We start from the raw sequence: 23,728 nt of genomic DNA, 5'->3' as shown, positions 1-23,728 counted from the left end.
GAGGTCAGGAGATCGAGAGCATCCTGGCTAACACGGTGAAACCCCATCTCTACTAAAATACAAAAAATCAGCTGGGCATGGTGTGGGTGCCTGCAGTCCCAGCTACTTGGGAGGCTGAGGCAGGAGAATGGCGTGAACCCGGAGGCAGAGCTTGCAGTGAGCCAAGATCACGCCACTGCACTCCAGCCTGGGTGACAGAGCGAGACTCCATCTCAAAAAGAAAAAAGAAAGACTGACATAATGGACTCTTTGTGGCAATGAGATACCAAATTATAAACAGGACTGAAGGCCACAACAGGCAAGGGTTAAGTCATGCACCCTAAACTTAAAGAATAAACTGTGTTCTAACTGCCACAAGTTAATTTTTCTCTAGTAGCTAAACAAGCACTGACCTCAAGATAAGCAATATTCAAATAATTGTAGCTCACCACCAGATACTGACTAACCTCCAACCCCTGTTCCACAAGCTGTAACTGCAGCTTTGATTGGACAACAGACTGATTTCAGTAACTTTCTCCTGATAAGAAGACCACCTACAGTTTGTTACGCTCCTGTAGGGCCAGCATAACCATGGCAACCCTGAGTAGTCTGTGAATGGCTGGGGGAAGGGTATATGAGAACTTTCTGTGCTACTAGTTCAGTTTTTATGTTAATTCAAAACAGTTTCACATAATGTCCATTAATTTAAAAAATATGGCAGCATTGTTCAGGAACCGTTTCATTTTAGCTAATGTTTAACAAGCAGCTAAATATCTAAATATTACATTGAGATACTCTATGCTATTAAACAATTTTGAAGTTGTAAATATATCTTCTGTAGTTGTAGCACTAATGATTGACTTAATAAACTTAAATTTGCACACATGAAATAAAGAATATAGCATAGCAATTTTAGAGTTGTCTGAAATATGGGATACTGAATAATCTAGAATTGTTATGCTTGAATGAACTTAACAATTTAATTTCCACAGTACTTTCAGTCGACTGCTTTCCAGGGTGCACCCAGTTATGAGGCCAGTGGTGGATTATTCTCTTCCTCAGCTTGGTGTGGACTGTAGATTGTCTTGATCTCTCAAGATCTACTGTCATATCCTGGAGGCAAGATGCTGGGAAGTGTACAATGAAAAAGCCAGCTTTTGACAAATTCCTGCCAGAAGTCACAGAGAAACGAGTAATTGTTTATTTACAGCTTAAATGTTTGACCCATTATTCACCATCTGCATAGCAAAACCCCTGAATCTCAGTTGGATTTTAACAAGAACCTGCAGCGCGGGTTGCACTCATAACCAACAGACTGACGGTGTAAGCAAACACCTGTATTGAGATGAGACAATATAGAAATATTGGAGTGACCAAGAGCACTGGGCCTGATGCATAAAGGTGTGGGTTCAAGTCCTACTTAGAAGATGCACAAACCTGAGAAAGTTATAGAGACCTCTCTGTGCCTCAGTTCCCTGTTCTGTGGTATTGAAATGTTAATATGGCCTATGTTATGTTATAAGGCTAAAAATGGTGAAATGGAGGTAAAGCCTTTAGAAGACTGGCAATCCATAAGTGCCCTAAAGTGTTCGATCATTATATATCTAGAAGAATACACCAGAACCTTGGTAGTGGTTGAATATAGAGAAGAAACGTGGGTGGCTCCAGGGGAGTGGAGGATGGAATTTTCTTCTTTCTTTCCATGGGTATGATGCTTTACAGCTCACGGAGAATATCTGTTATTTCTTGTGATGCTTACACTAGCCAGGAGGAATGGGCAAAGGAAAGGCTACAACCCATATTTGAGAGTTCAGGGAAGTGAAATGGAGAGATTTGAAGTGGTCTGCCGAGAATCACAGCACTGATGAGTGATGGATCTGGCACAAGAAGGTAATTGGTTTTCTGCGGACTGAGGTCTCTGAAGACCTGAGACCTTGAAATAATACCCTGAAACCTGAAAGCTATTTTTACTTGCTTTCTCAACTGCTCTTACCCCAAAGTTTCTTCAGGAAGGCTGATGCTCTGGAAGAGGTGGCTAAGTCAAAGGAAGAGCTGAAGCAATAATAAAAAAAGAATCCTTCAACCTCTAGGTTTTAATCCCTGATCTCACCTTGCAATATAAATCAGTTGACCATCCTAAGAGACCATAGTCTGCTTGGCCCCATATTAGTCCATCCTTGCACTGCTACAAAGAAATACTTGAGACTGGGTAATTCATAAAGAAAAGAGGTTTAATTGGTTCATGGTTCTGCAGGCTGTAGAGGAAGCATAGTGGCATGTGCCTTTTGGGAGATTTCTAGAATCTTCCAATCATGGTGGGGTGTGAAGGGGAAGTAGGCATCCCACATGGCAGGAGAAGAAGCAAGAGAGAGTGAGAGCAAGATGCCTCACACGTTTATGCAACCGGATCTCATGAGAACTCACTTTTGGAAGGACAGCACCAAGGGGATGGTGCTAAACCATTCATGAGAAAACTACCCCCATGAGCCAATCACTTCGCACCAGGCCCCACTTCCAATACTGGGGATGACAATTCAACATGAGATTTGGGAAGGGACACATATCCAAACTGTATTATTCCACCCCTTGCCACTCCCAAATCTCATGTCCTCACATTTCAGAATACAGTTATGCCTTCCCAACAGTCTCCCAAAGTCTTAGCCCATTCCAGCATTATCTCAAAAGTCCGAAGTCCAAAGTCTCATCTGAGACAAGGTAAATTTCTTCTACCTGTAAAATAAAAAACAAGTTTAGAGTTACTTCCAAAATACAACGGGAATACAAGCATTTGGTAACAAACCCAATTCCAAAAGGGATAAATAGGCACAAAGAAGAGGGTTACAGGCTCCATGCATATTCAAAACCCAGCAATGTAATCATTAAATCTTAAAGCTCTATAATAATCTCCTTGGACTCCATGTCCCACATCCAGGGCATTGGTGCAAGCAATGGGCTCCCAAAGTGTTAGGCAGCTCTGCCTCTGTGGCTTTGCAAGGTTCAGCTCCCAAAGCTCATGGACTGGAGTTTAGTGCTTGGAGTTTTTCCATGTGCAGGGTGCAAACTGCCAATAGATCTACCATTCTGGGGTCTGGAGGATGGTGGCTCCACTAGCAAATGCCCCAGTATGGACTCTGTGTGGGGTCTCCAACCCCACATTTTTCCTCTACACCACCCTAGTAGAGGGTCTCTGTGAGGGGTTCACCCATGCAGCAGGCTTCTGCCTGTACACGCAAACTTTTCCATACATCCTCTGAAATCTAGGTGGATGGTGCCAAGCCTCATTCACTCTTGCATTCTGTATACCAGCAGACTTAACACCATGTGGAAGCCACCAAGGCTTACGACTTACACTTGTCAGAGCAGCAGCCACAGTTACACATGGGACCCTTTAAGCCACAGCTGGATATGGAGTTGCCAAGAGGCAGGGAGCAGTGTCCTGAGGATGTGCAGGGCAGTGCAGGCCTGGGCCTGGCATTCAAAACCATTCTTCCCTGGGCCTCTGATCCTGTGTTTGGATGGGCTGCCTCTGAGATCTCTAAAATGCCTTCAAGCCTTTTTATTGTCTGGGATGTCAGCACTTGCCTCCTTTTTAGTTATACAAATTTCTCTAGCATGTGGTTACTCAGCAACCCACTTGAAATCTTCTGAATATAGGCCTTTTTTTTTTTTTTTCCTACCAGATGGCCAGGCTGCAGGATGCAAATTTTCCCAACTTTTATGTTCTGGTTACCTTTTAAATAGAAGTTCCAACTTATTTCTTTGCTTCCACATCCAAGCATAGGCTGTTAGAAGCAGTCACACCAGTTTTTTTTTTGTTTTTTTTTTTTGTTTTTTTTTTTTTGAGACAAGGTCTCACTCTGTCACCCAGGCTGAAGTGCCATGGCATGATCCTGGCTCACTGCACCCTCAACTCCCCAGGCTTAGATAATTGTCCCATCTCAGCCTCCTGAGTAGCTGGGACTACATGCCACCACGCCAGCTATTTTTTTATATTTTTAGAGATGGGAGTTTGTCATGTTTCCCAGGCTGGTCTTGAACTTCTGGGGTCAGGTGATCTGCCTGCCTTGGCCTCTCAAAGTGCTAGGATTACTGGTGTGAGCCACCATGCCTGGCCCATGCTACTTCTTGAACACTTTGCTGCTTAGAAATTTTTTTTTTTGCCAGATACTCTACAATATCACTCTCAAGTTCAAACTTCCATAGGTCCCTAGGACATGGATGCAATCCAGCCAAGCTCTTTGCTAAGGCATAACATGTGTGACTTTTGCTCTAGTTTCCAATAAGTTCCTCATTTCCATCTGAGAACTCATCAGCCTGGACTTCACTTTCCATATCCCTATCAGCATTTTGGTCACAATCATTTAACCAGTTTATAAGAAGTTCTCAACTTTCCCTCATCTTCCTGTCTTCTTCCAAGTTCTCCAGACTCTTTCAACCTCTGCCCATTACCCAGTTCCAAAGCTGCTTCCACATTTTCAGGTACCTTAATAGTAACACCCCACTCCTTGGTACCAATTTTCTGTATTAGGTCATTCTCACATTGCTATAAAGAAATTCCTGGCCAGGTGCAGTGGCTCACACCTGTAATCCCAGCACTTTGGGAGGCCGAGGTGGGCAAATCACGAGGTCAAAAGTTCGAGACCAGCCTGACAAACATGGTGAAACCCTGTCTCTACTAAAAATACAAAAATTAGCTGGGCGTGGTGGCATGCGCCTATAATCCCAGCTACTCAGGAGGCTGAGGGAGGAGAATTGCTTGAATACAGGAGGAGGAGGTTGCAGTGAGCTGAGATCATGCCCCTACACTCCAGCCTGGGTGACAGAGTGAGACTTTGTCTCAAAAAAAACAAACAACCCCCCCAAAACAACAACCACCACCAAAAAACAAACTCCTGAGACTGGGTAATTTAAATTGGCTCAGGGTTCTGAAAGCTTTACAGGAAGCATGATACTGACATCTGCGTGGTTTCTGGGGAGGCCTCAGGAAACTTAGAATCATAACAGAAGGCTAAGTGGAAGCGTGCACATCACATGGTCAGAGCAGGAGCAAGATAGGAGGAGGCGTCACACACTTTTAAACCAGATCTCGTTATTGCAAGAGCAGCAACAAGGGGATGATGCTAAACCATTTATGAGACATACACTCCCATGACCCAGTCACCTCTCACCCAGTCATCTCCAATAATGGGGATTACAAATCACCATAAGATTTGGGCAGGGACACATATCCAAACTATATCAGCCCCCAAGCTGGCTCAGAACTCAAGACATTTTAAACCAATTGCCACTTGATGGCTGTGCCAAGAATCAACTTCCATTCAACTGGCCAACCCTTCATGAGCAGCTAATTGAAATTAACTGAAAATATGGCTATCTGGGCTGATTCTTTAGTGGATTAATGAATTAAATTTGTGACCCCAACTGTCTCACTGACTTAATCTGAGCAACTATCTGAGCAACCTGGACTGAGGCACACTTGAGAATGGGAAGTGCCTAAATAAAGTCTATTTAAATAACTTGAAGTCAAACCTGATGAAAGGGATACTTGAATTTAATTAGACACAAGCACAATGTATTCAAGGCCATGAGTGAACATTGTATTATAGAGGAATGTAAACATGAAAACTAGCACCTTGAGCAGGTGGATATATGGCTCCTAGTATTAGGTTGGTGCACCAGTAATTGCAGTTTTTGCCATTGAAAGTAATGGCAAAACCCACTATTACTTGTGCACCAACCTGATAATAGCATGGGAAGTTTCCTGATTACATGCATCAATTCAGACATATCAAAATGTTAAGAGGATAAAATCATGTTACATCTGAGAAATTTTTTTTTAACCTTTCAGATCAATATTTCAGTATTATAACAGCAGAAATAGAATATGAGGGAAAAGTTAAAAGAGTTGATGGAAAAGATGAAGGACAAAATTACCATTGTAGTGAAGTAAAAAGATACTACAATGAAGCGGAAAGGAAACAGAGGGCAATGATGTATGATCTGTAAATAATGTGTAAAAAAATATAGTAAAGGTTGAACTTCTGAGATATAAATCTCAGAAGTTTCAAGAAGAAACAGATTTGAGAATTAAAAATTATTACCACATGTAATCTCATTGAGAACATTTTTTTGTTTTTTTTTCCTGGCTCCAAAGATCCTTTACTGATACCCACTTGAAACACTTTGGTCCTTAACTTGTTAACTGAGTTGACAGGCTGATGACTGATCTAGGTAAAGGTTTCATGGTAGCAAAAACACTTCCTGCCTATAATATATCAAAACAGGTTCCTGAATAATGTGTGTAAATGTTGTCAGGTTCTCTGTCCCATCTTCTTCAGAGTTCGATTAAGCTCCTCGAATTTGTGGCTCTGATGGATGAAGAAATCCCCATAGCACCTGGCGACGTTGGTGTCTGCGATGTGGATCATGTCGTTATCAATGTAGAAGTCAACCTCTGAGGCTGACTGAAATTCACCATCCAGGGTTGTGATGCCACTGGTCCACACCATGTTCTTCATCTTGTGTTTGAAGACAGGAAGCTGGATCCTGAAATCCTGCTCTGTGAGGTCCAGGAAGCCAGCCAGCTTGGCCACAGGCATGGTGATGTAAAGCTTGAGGAAACTGGGGATGGTTGAAAGCTGGGCCTGCTGCTGTACTTCAGAAAACACCTTCGACTGCTGCAGGAAGGACTCTTTGTGGTAGTTGGGGTGCACATTATCATAGTTGGGCAATACAGGCGACAAGAACTTGGGGCAGGAGTAACTGAAAAGTTCTTCATAGACTTGTGGGTCACCTTTCTGCATGTGCAGCATCTTGTCCCCATATTTCTTCTGCAGCTGGGGTTGAATACTCTCATCGATACCTATGGGGTATATCGTGAGAGCAATGGCCAGCAGTGCATGCATCTGCTCATTCTGCTTGTTAATCATCTCATACTTGTATGTGGTCCTCTGGAACATGCTCTTGGTCCTCTGGATGTAGAGGAGGATGTTGGCGAAGACCCAGATGGCATCCTGGTAGCGACACATCATCAAATATGCAAACCCAACATAATTGTATGTGGTGACCTGGCACTCTGGCACACAGGAATACATATTCTTTTTGTCAAGTTTGATGGAGAACAAATCTTAAGCTTATTTGTTTTTTTAAAATTTAGTTGAGTATTAATGTATTTTTAATATTATGGCTAATTTTAATAAGACCTTATAAACAAATCTAATCCCAATCAATCTTGACTGCAAAATAATTTCATAAACATTTTTATAACCTTTTATAATATTTTTATTTTATAACTCTTTATATCCATTTAATTATAAATTATATATAATTATAAATATAATTATATATAATTATATATATAATTATAAATATATTTATATATAAATTATTATATAAATATAATTATAATTTATATATTATATATTTAATTATATATAATTAAATATAAATATAATTATATCCATTTAATTATTTTAAATTTTTCTTTAAAACAACCCCTCAAAACTTCTAAACTAGGCAAAATTATGTTTCCCACCATGAAATTTCAATTTTTTTCCTAAAAATCTCCAGATTTAGGCCACTCTAATATTTGGTTTCAGATTTTGACATTTATACTCAGAAGACTTTAGTCTATAATTTCCCTTTCATGGAATGTCTCATACTGTATTTGGTATCAAGATCCTCCTCATCTGATGAAGGCAGTGTGGTTGTGTTTTTTCTGTACCTATTCTATGAAAGATTGGGTACAAAAGTGGTGTGGGGAAACACTAGATTTTTCTAAAAATAGGAAAATATTTAAGATAAAAAGCTTGGTGGAAGAATCAAAAGTACAAATCAGTAATAATGCTATAAAACATGCTCATAAATCCATAGACAAATTGGAGTGGGAGAAACAAAAAAATGAGGAAGACATTTTGAGTACAAGTGAATTGGCCTATTTGAAGAAACTGCAATCAGAAGATGAAAGTGAACATGTCTCAGCAACAGTACACAAAATTCCCCATATTTGAGCACTCTTTGTATGACATTTTGAAATTGACAAATGCTGTCAAACTTGAATCTCGAAGCTCACAGAGTGATGATTAGAATGGAAGGCAAGATATGCTTCATCACATGATCACAGTGATAGGTCACCCTAGAATTTTCTAGTGAATACATGCCACATTATGGGGTCCAACTGCTGCTACTTTGACATGGGTAAATGGTCACTTAGATTATACGTTGCATTTCAAAAACTGAATCCCAGACCCACAGTATTATTCTCTGTGTATGAAATAAATGTTAAATGAGGAAAAAAGACCTGTCTCTCAAATATATTTGATAGTGAACATTTCAGAGTGAAGAGAGAAAAAGCTAACATGTTGAGAATAAAAGGAGTTCCATGCTTGAGTTGAAATGCCCTCCCCACCCATTTCTACTGTTCCTGAATCACTGAACATTTCTAGATTAAATAATTTAAAATTTGTTCCAGATTTAGTTTAAAAAGCATTATTATAAATTTAGTTTTAAAAAATAATTATATAAAACCTTCTTTTATCACTTATGTATAGTACCTATTTTTTCTCTCTGTGCAATTAAGTTTATGTACTTATTTATGAATCTCTGAATTTTTTTGAGAGATCCTCTATTAATGTATACATAAAAGGCTGGCTATTCACTGAGACATTAAGAAAAATGAAGCACTATATATTCACCAGCTGGCTGTTTGAAAACATATAATTAATATTTTTTTTAAATGGAGACTTCTGATAACCCTAAATTCCAGGATTAAATATGTGTTGTGGCACATCAGTCAGCCTGATCACACACATTCTTATGATCTCGTCATGAAAATTAGGAAAGGGAAGGGAATTGACAAGCCCTTTAAACACGCAGCAATGGAAAATTCTAAAATAAACATGACAGAGTTGTCATGTCTAAAACAAAGTAGATACCCTTTTAGATATGAAATGGTTCAGTACAAATTTCCATCATTGCTGATTCATTGCAAGTTTCTAGAACTATTTTATCAAATGGGTCATTGATGAGATCAAAACTGCATTAATATGGATGTTGCCATTTTTTCAGGGATTATTTAATTGAGGGGGTAGTTGACAGGGTTTGGGAAGGAACGTGTAATGTTTCCTCACTCTGAGTATAGAATTTTAATGGTTAATAACTAGATAGAAAAATGTGTGTGTGTGTATGTGTGTTACCATCACAAACATACATATACATGTCCAGTGACTCAGGAATTTCATCACTGCCTGTCTCATATGAAATTTAAGATTTAGTGGTGAAACAGAAGAAAAACTAGAAAACAGCGTTACATCTCTGAATGCTCAATTAGGGGAGAAAATAAAAAAGATTTGGGAATATATCAAGAAAATAGAACCATATGATTGAAGGAACAGCATTCAAAGAGCAGATCAGACTTTCATTTGGTTGAGCAAAATACTTTCCTTCCTGCTGCCACCTGAGCGTCCACAGTGAATGAAGAGTAAATGAATAAATGTAAGTAAAGCCTTTAAAAAGCTTCCTCACTGTGTCAGTGCTATATGATTGTTTAATTAACAAATCTGGAAAGATGTGCAGAAACTTAACCATTGTTACTTCCAGAAGCAGAACCTGATAGGCTGTGGAAGAGGAAAAGAAGGAAACCTAGATTTCAGTGTATGTTATTTTGTACCTTGTGAATGTCCTACAAGTGTGTTATTCTTGGTGCTTTTACTGTGATTTATTTTTATTTTATTTTATTTTATTTAAGAAAGAACCACCAGCACCAAATAACGCATAAAACAACCACTTTATTTTGTTCATGGTTCACAGGGCTAGGAAGGCACAGAAAAGATGGCTTATTGCTGCTTATTGGTGTTTGGGGACTGCAGAGAAGACTCATTGGCTGGAGTTGAATCCACAGCAAAGGGTTGGCATCATCTGGAAGTGACTTCACTCACATGTCTGCAGAGGACATGGGGCTTTGGCTGCAGGGCCTATAGGAGACCTCCCAGGTACCCTGGGCTTCCAGGTGGTAGAGCAGTCTCAGGACATTCAGAGCTTTGACTTGGTCGTCAAGGGCACACAGGTAGTGACCCGAGTGAACCAGGCCTTTTTAAACATAACTTTGAAAGTTACGCAGCATCACTTTCATGTCATGTGTCAGTGACAAGTGAGCACTAGTGTCCAGTCTGGTAAGGGTGGGCATAGACCCCAAAATCTCAAGGGGAGAATAGCAAAAATATTGCAAACATCTTTAAAAAGCCACATGCATATTCTAGTTTAAAACTACTCAGGTTTTTTCTCTCCTGGGCTTCCCCCCACAGCTCTGGGGTGATCTTAGGGCTTGTGTTTCCTCCCCAACTTGGAGGCAGAAGAGAAAGGGACTTTGGTAGTGGTTGTGGTCAAGGGTCTTTTGCTTATGTCCTGGGAGGTCCACCCAAGAGAGATGCAGGTCAGCAATCGCCCAATCTCACTTATAAGTGGGAGCTAAATGATGAGAACTCATGGACACAGAGGGGAACAGCAGACACTGGGCCTATATGAGGGTGGGGTGGGAGGAGGGAGAGGATCAGAAAAAATAACTATTGGGTACTAGGCTTAGTACCTGGGTGATGAAATAATCTGTACAACAAACCCCTGTGATATGAGTTTACCTACATAACAAACCTGTACATATCCCCTGAACCTAAAAGGTAAAAAAAAAAAAAAAAGTTCCTAGTAGCAGAGATGCCTCTCAAATATATGATTAAAAATATGTTACTTTATCACATAAGCCAGGGGTAAGGTAATTGTGGGTTTTACTTCTGCCTCAGTCCCTGTGAGTTGATTGACAAGTAAATGCAAACAGGGAAACTTACTGAAGCGTTATGGGGCAATAAAAACTAATGTCTGCCTTAAATGTCGCTCTATCACGGAACCATTTAATTGACTCTGTTAAATTTTAAAATCACAAGATTTAGGCTGGGCACGGTGGCTCACGCCTGTAATCCCAGCACTTTGGAAGGCGGAGATAGGTAGATCACCTAAGGTCAGGATTTTGAGACCAGCCTGGCCAACATGGTGAAACCCCATTTCTACTAAAAAAAACAAAAATTAGCCGGGCGTGGTGGCAGGTGCCTGTAGCCCCAGCTACTCAGAAGGCTGAGGCAAGAGAATTGCTTGAACCCGGGAGGCAGAGGTTGCAGTGACCCAAGATTGCGCCATTGCATTCCAGCCTGGGCGACAAGAGCGAAACTCCATCTCAAACAAAACAAAAACAAAAACAAAACAAAACAACAACAACAAAAAACCAAGATTTAACTATTTGGAATGGAGAGGAGGCTTTATTTCTTATAGGGGGTTACAGCCTGCAACAGGCTGAGAAGAATGCCTCTGGCTAAGACCAGGGACAGGCACTTTGAAGGAAGATAGGTTGGGGTAGGAGCATTATGCTGGACAAGTTAGTTAAACATACATCTTCAACAGGTTACAGGAGGAGCTATGAATATGCATGAAGGTGGTCCTGATGCACGTATATTGAACCAATATACATGTAACATATGTAACATATGACCCATGTTCACTCTGGGGTGGAGACCTAACATTTGAATGTATTATAATTAGACCCTATCAGTCAAAAGGTCTTTTCAGGACATGAAGGCACTCAAGTGTGCAACCTCTGTAAACCCAGCCAGAACCAGTTTATGGTGGGTGGTCTTCTTATCAGGAGAAAGTTACTGAAATCAATCTCTTGTCTAATCAAAGCTGTAGTTATAGTGCTTGGGACAGGGATTGGCAGCCAATTAGTGTCTGGTGATGAGCTACAATTGTTTTTATTTTGCTTATCTCAAGGTCAGTGTTTATTTAGCTGCTAGAGAAAAAGAGAAAACCTTGTGGCAGTCAGACCATAGTTAACTCTTTAAGTTTAAGGTGCTTGACCATGCCTTAGGTCTTGTTTATAATTTGGTATCTCATTGCCACAAAAAGTCTGTTCTGCCAGTCTTATGATCTCTATTTTGACATTAATGCTGTCAGTTGCTGTGTCTAAACCACAAACATCAGAGGGTATAATGAGACATGTCTGACCTCCATCTCGTCATGGCCAGGAACTCAGTTGTAAGGTTTTTCTGGAGTCCCATTGGCTGAGGGGAGTGTCCTTCAGTTGGTGGGGGCTTAGGATTTTATTTTTAGTTTACAATTTCCGCAAAGGGAAAGGCTGCTGATAATCCTTAAACATCCTGCATTTGTGTTTCAAAGCAATAAATCAGACCTCTTAAGTACTAGTGGAGTTGTATACAATTTGTATGGTGACGACTTTCCTGTCTAGCCTGAAAGCTCTGTGAGGACAGAGGTCTTGGCCTTTTTATTCCTTAACAGTTTTCTTACCCCCATATTAGCACATAGCAGCAGCTACACAGTTGAGAATCTCTCTCTTTGCTCCCCACAGTTTCTACCTTGAACAGTTCTCCCTGCCAACATGCAGCATCACCCTGTAGCCTTATAGTTTCTCCAACATCTAATATATTTTCTTCCAGTAACTGGAGACTGAGATGCTGCAGGGCCAGACAGCTGTGTTCTTAGCCGAGTGACAAGCAAGGTTTTGTTGGGCTCTGTTTACCTTATTCACCTTAGGGTCCAAGCTGACCAACTCAAAACTATACACATGGGGCCAGAAAATCATCAGCCTCTGAGTGTCAGCTATATGATCTTACAAGAGCTCATTAGAGATGAAAAGCAGATTTGTAAATTCCAAAGCATATCTCTAGCTCAAGATTGCCTCTCTTCATATTGTCTCCTTTTTTTCCAGTGACTCCAATAGGCAAAAAACGTAGCAAAAATTGTTAATTTTGGAGAATTGTTCTGTTTCCAGTATTGAGCATTTAAATTCCAAGCTGCCCACTAGCTGCAAAAAGCAAGGAAGTTGTGTCCCACTCACTTTCCTCTGCAGCTTTTCCTGATCAGTGTGCTCCCACTAGAATTTATGAAATTGAAAGCATTTAACATGTTATATCAATTTTATCATATTAATACATCTAGATGTAATAGCCACAAAACACAAAACCATTAAACATTTTTTTCTATTGCAAACTAAACCCATAGCAGTAAATCCAGCATTTGCAGTTAGGTTAGCATTACTGCTGTGGGAACTATTCAGGTTGGAAAGCAGATGGGGGAGGGTACACGGGTGGCAAAGAAAGAGGCAGCTCTTGCAACAGGGCAGCAGCTGGGCTGAAGAAGAGGCTGGATAGAGTCTTGGCATCCTCCCCACCCTCCCACACCAGCTTTGCTCCAGCTCTGAGAACTTTTAACATTTTGGAGCCACCCAATACTCACCTTTATAATTTGCCACTGTTGTTTTTCTTACCTCCCACCTGGAGAAGAGAACAAAAAACAAAGGCATCACCCAGGTGCATATTTCCCCCCTCACTTCATCCAGCACAGCTCAAAGAAGCCAGGGTTGGATCCGTTTCTAACCCCATAGATCACTGTGGCTTCTAACAGCAGAAAGCAGTTCAGCTGTGGCTCTCAAACCATGGAGGACTCCATAGACACCCAGTTATCAAAGGCTTATCACCGTTCCCTTTCATTCTTCCTTTTCCTAAACAGTAATGGAGCCAAATCTTAGTGAGTCAGGGTTGTTCTAGCAAATTCCACTTCTGGACCAGGTGCAATGACTCATACCTGTAATCTCAGCACTTTGAGAGGCTGAGGCAGGAGGATAACTTGAGGCCAGGAGCTCAAGATAAACCTGGGCAACATAGCAAGACCCCATCTTTACAGAAAAAAAAAGAACCCGGGATGGTAGCACGTGCTTGTAGTCCCAGCTACTCGGGAGGATACATACCTGTCGTCCCAGCTGAGGCAGGAGGATCACTTGTGCCCAGTTCAAGGCTGCAGTGAGCTATAATTGTGCCACTGCACTCCAGCCTGGGTGACAGAGTGAGAAGTAAAAAAATTTGCTTCTGATGCCAGCTGTATTGAGGATTCACAAGAACATTTCTGGGTTAAACAAATTGGTAGGAGGACTGACAGGACTTGGCATATAGTCACACTATGGCTATGACTTATTACAGTAAGATCAGCAAAGGGGAGAGGTCACAGGGCCATGTCCAGAGGAAACCTGACACCAGCTTCCAAGCATCCTCTCCTAGTGGAGTCACATAGGATGTGCTGAATTCCAAAAGCAACACACTGTGACAATAAATGCAAAATGTCACAGAAGCTCCTTAGTAACTCAGCGCTGGACTTTTTATTGGGGTCTGGTCATGTAGACACTGTCTATTGTGCACAAATCAAAATTCCAGATTCCCAGAAAAAAAGCAGGTGTTCCGCAGAAACCATATTGTTTAGGTACAATGGAGCCATTTGATCAGTGAGGGTTGGGGGAACCCTTCTGAAATCCAGGTTCCCAAACCTTCCCAAAATGCACGTTCCCAGATACCAGCCAAGAATAGGATAGCCATCTCAGGCCACTTCAATGGCAACTCTACTTCGATTGATTTTTTTTTTTTTTTTTTTTTTTTTTCAGATGGAGTCTCACTCCATCGCCAGGCTGGAGAGCAGTGGTGTGATTTTGGCTCACTGCAACCTCCAACTCCGGGGTTCAAGCAATTCTACTGCCTCAGCCTCCTGAATAACTGGGATTACAAGCATGTGCCACCACGCCCGGGTAATTTTTGTATTTTTTTTAGTAGAGACCGAGTTTCACCGTGTTGGCAAGTATGGTCTTGATCTCCTGACCTTGTGATCCGCCAGTCTCCGCCTTCCAAAGTGCTTGGATTACAGGCGTGAGCCACCGCGCCTGGCCACTTCAATTGATTATTAGTTTGCAAGTTTGATGTTAGTTCTGAGTTCAGACTTGTGAGTGACAGACACGCTAAGACAGCTGTGAGATTACCAAATTAACTCAGCTCAGTTTTTGTGGTGGTTGCTATTATCTATTTTTATTTGTGTATATTTGAATGCCAAATACCAAAATTCAAGCATAAACTTTGTGATGAATTGTTTGAAAAGTGGAGATTTATTAAATGAGGAAAGATTTCTTTTGAAGCTTTTTGTGTGGTATGCAAAAAGAAAAAGACACCAGCACATAACAACAGCTAAAAATGGAAGATGTATGATTTCCTCAACTAATATTATATAAAATTGTAAACAAATTTTTTTTATTAAAAAGAATTCAAGGCCAGGTGCGGTGGCTCACATCTGTAATCCTTGCGCTTTGGGAGGCCAAGGTGGGCAGATTGCCTGAGCCCAGTAGTTCGAGACCAGCCTGGGCAATACGGTGTAACCTTGTCTCTACTAAAAATACAAAAAAATTAGCTGGGCGTGGTGGGGAGCACCTGTAATTCCAGCTACTCGGGAGGCTGAGGCAAGAGAACTGCTTGAAACTGGGAGGTGGAGGTTGCAGTGAGCTGAGATTGCGCCACTGTACTCCAGCCTGGGTGACAGAGTGAGACTGTCGCAAACAAATAAAAAATAAAAAAATAAAGAGAATTCAGATTGAGATATAGTAATTGCAGTGGAAGTTGTAAACATCTGCCACACTATATATCAACAGCAGTCTTTCAGCTCAAATGACAGTTTGAAAGTATTACTGCTAGAAGTATTTTCTGATTCCCAAGATGCAATCAAATTTTGAAGAGCCAAGATGAAATCTACTGCAACAACAACAAAAGTGATAGCTTCACTGTGATCACAGAGATGATCAATGATCTAAATGCCTCACATATTTTCACCAGATCCGTGGATGCAAGTAATCACAAAGCAGAAGATATTTTCTCTTTTCTTCCGAATAGCTTTTGGTGGCGATAATACAAATACAAATTGTGGTTGATGTTTGCATAAGGGCGCAGACGTGCTTGGCCCAAGCTGAAGTAAAGATTCCAAGTTGTAGGCCCTCCTGTCCACATTCTGAATCATGAAGTCAAAATAGTGTCTGATGTTCTTTGCATTTTCATTGAAGTAACTGTCATAAAATTGTTCTCTTACTTCAGCATTTACACTGTTAGAATTGAGTGATTAAAGGACTGTGTGAGTTTTTTGGCATTCGATATTCTTCATTTCCTTTGCAGTTAGAAACTCATTGGCTCCTGTCACTAACACAGTTGAGAAAGTTGTTAGTTTATGTAAAGTCTTGAAATAATATTTTAATTCTCAAGAAAAGATCCCAAAATTTTTGTTTACTTTAAAAATAATCCATTAAGTGAAGTTTACTTGTTTTTTGTTCATAGTTTTTTTTTTTTTTTTTTCCACTAGGAAACATATTTTGTTCCTTTTTTCTGTTGTTCAGAGGACAGATTGTGGTACAGAAAACAGCAGTCTGGCCACAGAGGCTGGGTTTGGTTGATTTCCACAGGCACATGGAGGACAGGGAGGGCGGGATCTCATTTGAGCTTCCACTGTCATTAAGACCTTTGACCTCTTCCTGTACCCTCTGCAGCAGTGCTGCATGGAGTCTACTGGGTCTCTAACCTACTTCACTTAACTCTCTGACCACTGACAGGCAGTGCAAAGGATGTGGGAGTTGTTTCTGCTGACCAAAGGGACATGGGCAGAGAAGCAAAGGCCCCTTACTCTCCCTCTGTCCATTCCAGTGTGCTGGCCACAACAGAATGGGAATCCTGCAGTCATCACCTGCTGGAGACTCAGCTTCAGGGATGGGAGCCTGTGTCCAGAAAAACTGGGCTGTAGATTGAAGTCTCAGAAGCAGGAAGGTTGGAGAGGGGTAGGGTACCAGAGCCCCTGGGGTTATTGCTGATAAGATATGCAAGGGCTACATTCCCCAAGGGCAGATTAGAAGCCCTGGACCTGGGATAGGCACGGTGGCTGACACCTGTAATCCCAGAATTTTGGGAGACCTAGACAGGTAGATTGCTTGAGGCCAGGCAAAACCCCATCTCTACTAAAAATGCAAAAATTAGCTGGGCGTGCTGCTGGATGCCTATAGTACCAGCTGCTTGGGAGGCCCAGGCATGAGAATCCCTTGAACCCATGTTGCAGTGAGCTGAGATCATGCCACTGCATTCTGGCTTGGGTGACAGAGTGGGACTCTGACTTAAAAGAAAAGAAAAGCAGCAGCCCTGGGACTGGAATCCCTGGGTGCTATGTGAAAGGCAGGGCAGATGGGGCTCCCTGGGGCTTCCCCAGGGAGAAAAATAAACATGGAAGAATATAGTAGCCTGCTGAAGGCAGTGCTGGGCTCACAAACTCCTTGCTTTGCTTTGTATCTCCAATTGCTGATCTTCAGAACAGACTGGGGTTGGACTGGGATAAGGAAGTGAGGTTCTTGTAAAAGAAGTGAAGAGATTTCATGAAGAAAGATGATTAAAGTGGTGCAAACCTTCCCAGGTCCCATGACAACTGGAGACTCCTGCGCATGCTCTAAAGGGAAGGAGCTAGACTCTCCAGGGAATAAAGCAGACTCCCAGGAGTGAGAGGTGATGGGGTGCAGAGAGGAGCAGATGGCTACATGGCTCAGCCCTTGCCCAGGAAAGCGAGTCCACAGTTCACTAACAGTAATAACCATGAACAAGTAGCCATGAACACTAGAGTCAGCAAACACACACACACAGACACATCACAGGAGTTGGAGGAGCCTGCAGGCTGCAGTGGTGAGGCAAGAGATTAATTAGTTGGATCATCAGGTGGAGGAATGGTGTTAGAGGGGACAGGGAAGGGTGTGGGGGGACACACAAGTTCTTAGCTTCTCTTGGAGTAAGATTTGTTGCTGAAGTGGCCGTTTTCTTAAGCATCAACATTTGCATCTAAAAGTTCAAGCAGCTGCCTTCAGGTTCCAGAGGCTTCCCACTGGAGGGCTGCACTTCATTCAGCTCTCTGCTTTCTGGAGTTTTGTTGCATTTGCAGTGATGAGGTTCTCCACCTGGGCTTCCTCCTCCCCTGGGGTCCCGGGCTTCTGATTGAAACTGCACTTGTATCTGCAACCTAGGATAAGGAGGATCCCAACGGAGAAGAGGACCACAGCACATAACAACCCCCCAATCCTCAAGGTCTGGTAGTCATAATGAAAAGGGTCAGTTTCCTTCTCCTTTTCAGCTGCACTGGCCAGGACAATGAGGGCCAACAGGCTGCATAGAAAGATCAACACCACCTCCTTGGTGCCTGCACAGCCAGTCCCCTTCCTGAGATGATCCCAGGAGGATGTGTCAAGTCCCAAGGAGCCTGGGAGTGGCATGTTCCTAGTTTTCAGTCTCGTTAGCGATAAGATTATGCAAATAGAAAGAAGAGAAAACAATGTTACTGAAATAATCCATGACATAATGGAACCATGGGCAAGTGGAGGTGGTGCTAGGTAGCCCAGCAGGGCCACAGGAACCGACCATGTCTGGAGAAATTCCAGTCATGAATTCTGCCAAATGAGGAAGTGTTGAGGACAGCCAAATCATCAGGGAGATATAATTCATGAGAAAGCTGTGTAATTTAAATACTCATAATTTATTTCCGCTAATGAATAAAACTGCAGTACTGCACTTGCTGCATCTGAGAACTAACTACCCCAATAAACAATAAATAAACATTTATTTATTTTATTGCATTAAAGAAATAATGGAGGCCGGGCGAGGTGGCTCATGCCTGTAATCCAAGCACTTTGGGAGGCCGAGGCAGGTGAATCACTTGAGGTCAGGAGTTCGAGACCAGCCTGGTCAATATGGTGAAACCTTGTCTCTACTAAAAATATGAAAAATTAGCTGGGTGTGGTGGCATGTGCCTGTAATCCCAGCTACTGGGGAGGCTGAGGCAGGAGAATCACTTGAATCTGGGAGGTGGAGGTTGCAGTGCCCCGAGGTCATGCCACTGCACTCCAGCCTGGGAGGCAGAATGAGACCCAGTCTAAAAAAAAGAAAAAAAAAAAGAAGGAATGGAATATTCACAAGTGTCAAGACTGTTCTTAAAATAGAAAAACATTAGGCTGGATGCAGTGGCTCATGCCTGTAATCCCAGCACTTTGGGAGGCTGAGCGGGTAGATCACGAGTTCAGGAGTTTGAGACCAGCCGGGCCAACATAGTGAAACCCCGTCTCTACTAAAGTTAAAAAAATTAGCCGGGTGTGGTGGCACGAGCCTGTAGTCCCACCTACTTGGGACGCTGAGGCAGGAGAATCGCTTGAATCCAGGAGGCAGGAGTTGCGGTGAGCCAAGATCATGTCACTGCACTCCAGCCTGGGAGACAGAGCAAGACTCCATCTCACAAAAAAAAAAAAAAGAAAAAAAGAGAAGAAAAGAAAAAATATTATGAGCAGGAAAATAAATTGTGATTTGAATTGATAATCATTGTACTTGCCATGACTGTCTTCTGAAATGCATCTCAACCCTTGAATAATTTGATTCTTTTACGTGGATGGTACTAAATGCTTTTCCAGCATGGGAACAAGTGGGATTATCATCAGTGGTGGTAATGAAGGGAATAGGAATGGAGAAAAATGCTGCTTTTTTGGTCAGTGGACATTTATTTTTTATTTTTATTTTTAACTTAAGCTTTAATAGCTTCTGGAGTACAAGTGGTTTTTGGTTATGGATGAATTATAAAGTGGTGGATTGTGAGATTTTAGTGCCCCTGTCACCCGAGTAGTATACACTGTACCTAATGTGTATATATATATATTTTTTTTCTTTTTTGAGACGGAGTTTCGCTCTTGTTGCCCAGACTGGAGTGCAATGCTGCGATTTCGGCTCACTGCAACCTCCACCTCTCAGGTTCAAGGGATTCCCCTGCCTTAGCCTCCCAATAGCTGGGACTGCAGGTGTGTGCCACCACACCCAGCTAATTTTGTATTTTTAGTAGAGACAGGGTTTCACTGTGTTAGCTAGGCTGGTCTTTAACTCCTGACTTCGTGATCCACACACCTCGGCCTCCCAAAGTGCTGAGACTACAGACGTGAGCCACTGCGCCTGGCCATGTGTAGTTTTTTTAATCTCTGGCCTCCTTCCTACCAGCCCCCTTCTGAGTGTCTAAAGTCCATTATATCACTCTGCATGCCTCTGTATACTCACAGCTTAGCTCCCACTTATAAGTGATAACTTACAGTTTTTGGTTTTCCACTCCTGTATTACCTCTGTCAGTGAACATTTTAAAAAGTTACTGTGATCTGCAAACAGGGACAATTTGACTTCTTTTCCTAACTGAATACCCTTTATTTCTTTCTCTTGCCTGATTGCCCTAGCGAAAACTTCCAACACTATGTTGAATAGGAGTGGTGAGAGAGGGCATCCCTGTCTTGTGCCAGTTTTCAAAGGGAATGCTTCCAGTTTTTGCCCATTCAGTATGATATTGGCTGTGGGTTTGTCATAAATAACTCTTATGATTTTGAGATACGTTCTATCAATACCAAATTTATTGAGAGTTTTTAGCATGAAGGGCTGTTGAATTTTGTCAAAGGCCTTTTCTGTGTCTATTGAGATAATCATGTGGTTTTTGTCTTTGGTTCTGTTTATATGCTGGATTACGTTTATTGATTTGCGTACGTTGAACCAGCCTTGCATCCCAGGAATGAAGCCCACTTGGTCATGGTGGATAAGCTTTTTGATGTGCTGTTGAATTCGGTTTGCCAGTAGTTTATTGAGGATTTTTGCATTGATGTTCATCAGGGAGATTGGTGTAAAATTCTCTTTTTTTGTTGTGTCTCTGCCAGGCTTTGGTATCAGGATGATTTTGGCCTCATTAAATGAGTTAGGGAGGATTCCCTCTTTTTCTATTGATTGGAATAGTTTCAGAAGGAATGGTACCAGCTCCTCCTTGTACCTCCGGTAGAATTCGGCTGTGAATCCATCTGATCCTGGACTTTTTTTGGTGGGTAGGCTATTAATTATCACCTCAATTTCAGACCCTGCTATTGGTCTATTCAGGGATTCAACTTCTTCCTGGTTTAGTCTTGGGAGAGTGTAAGTGTCCATGAAATTATCCATTTCTTCTAGATTTTCTAGTTTATTTGCATAGAGGTGTTTATAGTATTTATTTAGAAAACCCCATCGTCTCAGCCCCAAATCTCCTTAAGCTGATAAGCAACTTCAGCAAAGTCTCAGGATACAAAATTAATGTGCAAAAATCACAAGCATTCTTACACACTGGTAACAGACAGAGAGCCAAATCATGAATGAAATTCCATTCACAATTGCTTTAAAGAGAATAAAATACCTAGGAATCCAACTTAAAAGGGATGTAAAGGACCTCTTCAAGGAGAACTACAAGCCACTGCTCAGTGAAATAAAAGAGGACACAAACAAATAGAAGAACATACCATGCTCATGGATAGGAAGAATCGATATTGTGAAAATGGTCATATTGCCCAAGGTAATTTATAGATTCAATGCCATCCCCATCAAGCTACCAATGAGTTTCTTCACAGAATTGGAAAAAACTGCTTTAAAGTTCATATGGAACCAAAAAAGAGCCCGCATTGCCAAGACAATCCTAAGTCAAAAGAACAAAGCTGGAGGCATCACGCTACCTGACTTCAAACTATACTACAAGGTTACAGTAACCAAAACAGCATGGTACTGGTACCAAAACAGTGATATAGACCAATGGAACAGAATAGAGTCCTCAGAAATAATACCACACATCTACAGCCATCTGATCTTTGACAAACCTGACAAAAATAAGAAATAGGGAAAGGATTCCCTATTTAATAAATAGTGCTGGGAAAATTGGCTAGCCATAAGTAGAAAGCTGAAACTGGATCCTTTCCTTACTCCTTATATGAAAATTAATTCAAGATGGATTAGAGACTTAAATGTTAGACCTAATACCATAAAAACCCTAGAAGAAAACCTAGGTAATACCATTCAAGACATAGACATGGGCAAGGACTTCATGTCTAAAACACCAAAAGCAACGGCAACAAAAGCCAAAATTGACAAATGGGGTCTAATAAACTAAAGGGCTTCTGCATAGCAAAAGAAACTACCATCAGAGTGAACAGGCAACCCACAGAATGGGAGAAAATTTTTGCAATCTACTCATCTGACAAAGGGCTAATATCCAGAACCTACAAAGAACTCAAACAAATTTACAAGAAAAAAACAACCACATCAAAAAGTGGGCAAAGGACATGAACAGACATTTCTCAAAAGAAGACATGCATACAGCCAAAAGACACATGAAAAAAGCTCGTCATCACTGGCCATCAGAGAAATGCAAATGAAAACCACAATGAGATGCCATCTCACACCAGTTAGAATGGCAATCATTCAAAAGTCAGGAAACAACAGGTGCTGGAGAGGATGTGGAGAAATAGGAACACTTTTACACTGTTGGTGGGATTGTTAACTAGTTCAACCATTATGGAAAACAGTATGGCGATTCCTCAAGGATCTAGAACTAGAAGTACCATATGACCCAGCCATCCCATTACTGAGTATATACCCAAAGGATTATAAATCATGCTGCTATAAAGACACATGCACACATATATTCATTGCAGCACTATTTACTTTTTTTTTTTTTTTTTTTTTTTTTATTTATTTATTTTTTTTTGAGACGGAGTCTCGCTCTGTCGCCCAGGCTGGAGTGCAGTGGCGGGAACTCAGCTCACTGCAAGCTCCGCCTCCCGGGTTCACGCCATTCTCCTGCCTCAGCCTCCCGAGTAGCTGGGACTACAGGCGCCCGCCACTGCGCCCGGCTAATTTTTTTCTATTTTTTAGTAGAGACGGGGTTTCACCATGTTCTCGATCTCCTGACCTTGCGATCCGCCCGCCTCGGCCTCCCAAAGTGCTGGGATTACAGGCATGAGCCACCGCGCCCGGCCTGCAGCACTATTTACAATAGCAAAGAGTTGGAATCAACCCAAATGTCCATCTGTGACAGAGTGGATTAAGAAAATGTGGCACATATACACCATGGAATACTATGCAGCCATAAAAAAGGATGAGTTTGTATCCTTTGTAGGGACATGGATGCAGCTGGAAACCATCATTCTCAGCAAACTATCTGAAGAACAGAAAACTAAACACCGCATGTTCTCACTCATAGGTGGGAACTGAACAATGAGATCACTTGGACTCTGGAAGGGGAACATCACACACTGGGGCCTATTATGGGGAGGGGGTAGTGGAGAGAGATTGCACTGGGATTTATACCTGATGTAAATGACGAGTTGATGGGTGCTGACGAGTTGATGGGTGCAGCACACCAACATGGCACAAGTATACATATGTAACAAACCTGCACGTTGTGCACATGTACCCTAGAACTTAAAGTATAATAATAAAAAAAGTTACTGTGATCAAGAGAACCAACATACTCCTGAAGAATGGAAAATGCAGGTTTGCCATGAAAGACGGTATTACGTGGTTTAACAAAATTTGAAGAGCAATTCCGAGTTATCCTCACGACAGTGTACAGGCTGGTAATACTCACGTCCAGCGTGTTTTCTCACTGTGAGCGTCCAGTGGACCAGAAGGAAGCAAGTGGAGCCTCAGGGTGCAAGTGGAGGTGGTGCTGGGTAGCGCAGCAGGGCCACAGGAATCGACCACGTCCGGAGAAATTCCTCTTGTCAATTATGCCAAACGAGGAAGAGTTGAGGACAGCCAAATCAGGGATATGTAATTCATGAGAAAGCTGTGTAATTTAAATACTCATAATTTATTTCAGCTAACGAATAAAACTGCAGTACTGCACTTGCTACATCTGGGAACTAACTACCCATTGCGGCTGAAACCTCAGGCCCTTTTTTTTTTTTTTTTTTAAGTTCTAGGGTACATCTCCGGCCCTTTTTAAAGGAACGGCGCGAGGACTTGTGGGAAATGTAGTCTGCACTTTCTGAGGAAGGGGCGCGAGG

At 41.8% G+C, this 23,728-nt stretch overlaps 1 long non-coding RNA gene and 2 pseudogenes across 1 annotated transcript; all 3 read right to left on the bottom strand.

Moving 5' to 3' along the window:
* Positions 1–277: 277 nt before the first annotated feature.
* On the bottom strand, positions 278–23,647 carry LOC140712382 (uncharacterized). The gene is made up of 3 exons (XR_012093951.1): positions 23,308–23,647; positions 13,270–13,307; positions 278–2,709 (listed from the first exon to the last, which is right to left on the bottom strand). It is a non-coding gene; the product is annotated as an uncharacterized lncRNA (long non-coding RNA).
* Positions 5,507–7,231, bottom strand: LOC103216769 (eukaryotic translation initiation factor 3 subunit L pseudogene; annotated as a pseudogene).
* Positions 17,366–19,259, bottom strand: LOC103215737 (FXYD domain-containing ion transport regulator 6 pseudogene; annotated as a pseudogene).
* Positions 23,648–23,728: the final 81 nt, after the last annotated feature.

This window comes from Chlorocebus sabaeus, chromosome 9 (genome assembly GCF_047675955.1).
Source record: "Chlorocebus sabaeus isolate Y175 chromosome 9, mChlSab1.0.hap1, whole genome shotgun sequence".
Taxonomy (NCBI): domain Eukaryota; kingdom Metazoa; phylum Chordata; class Mammalia; order Primates; family Cercopithecidae; genus Chlorocebus; species Chlorocebus sabaeus.
This window is presented reverse-complemented; position numbering and strand designations above follow the sequence as displayed.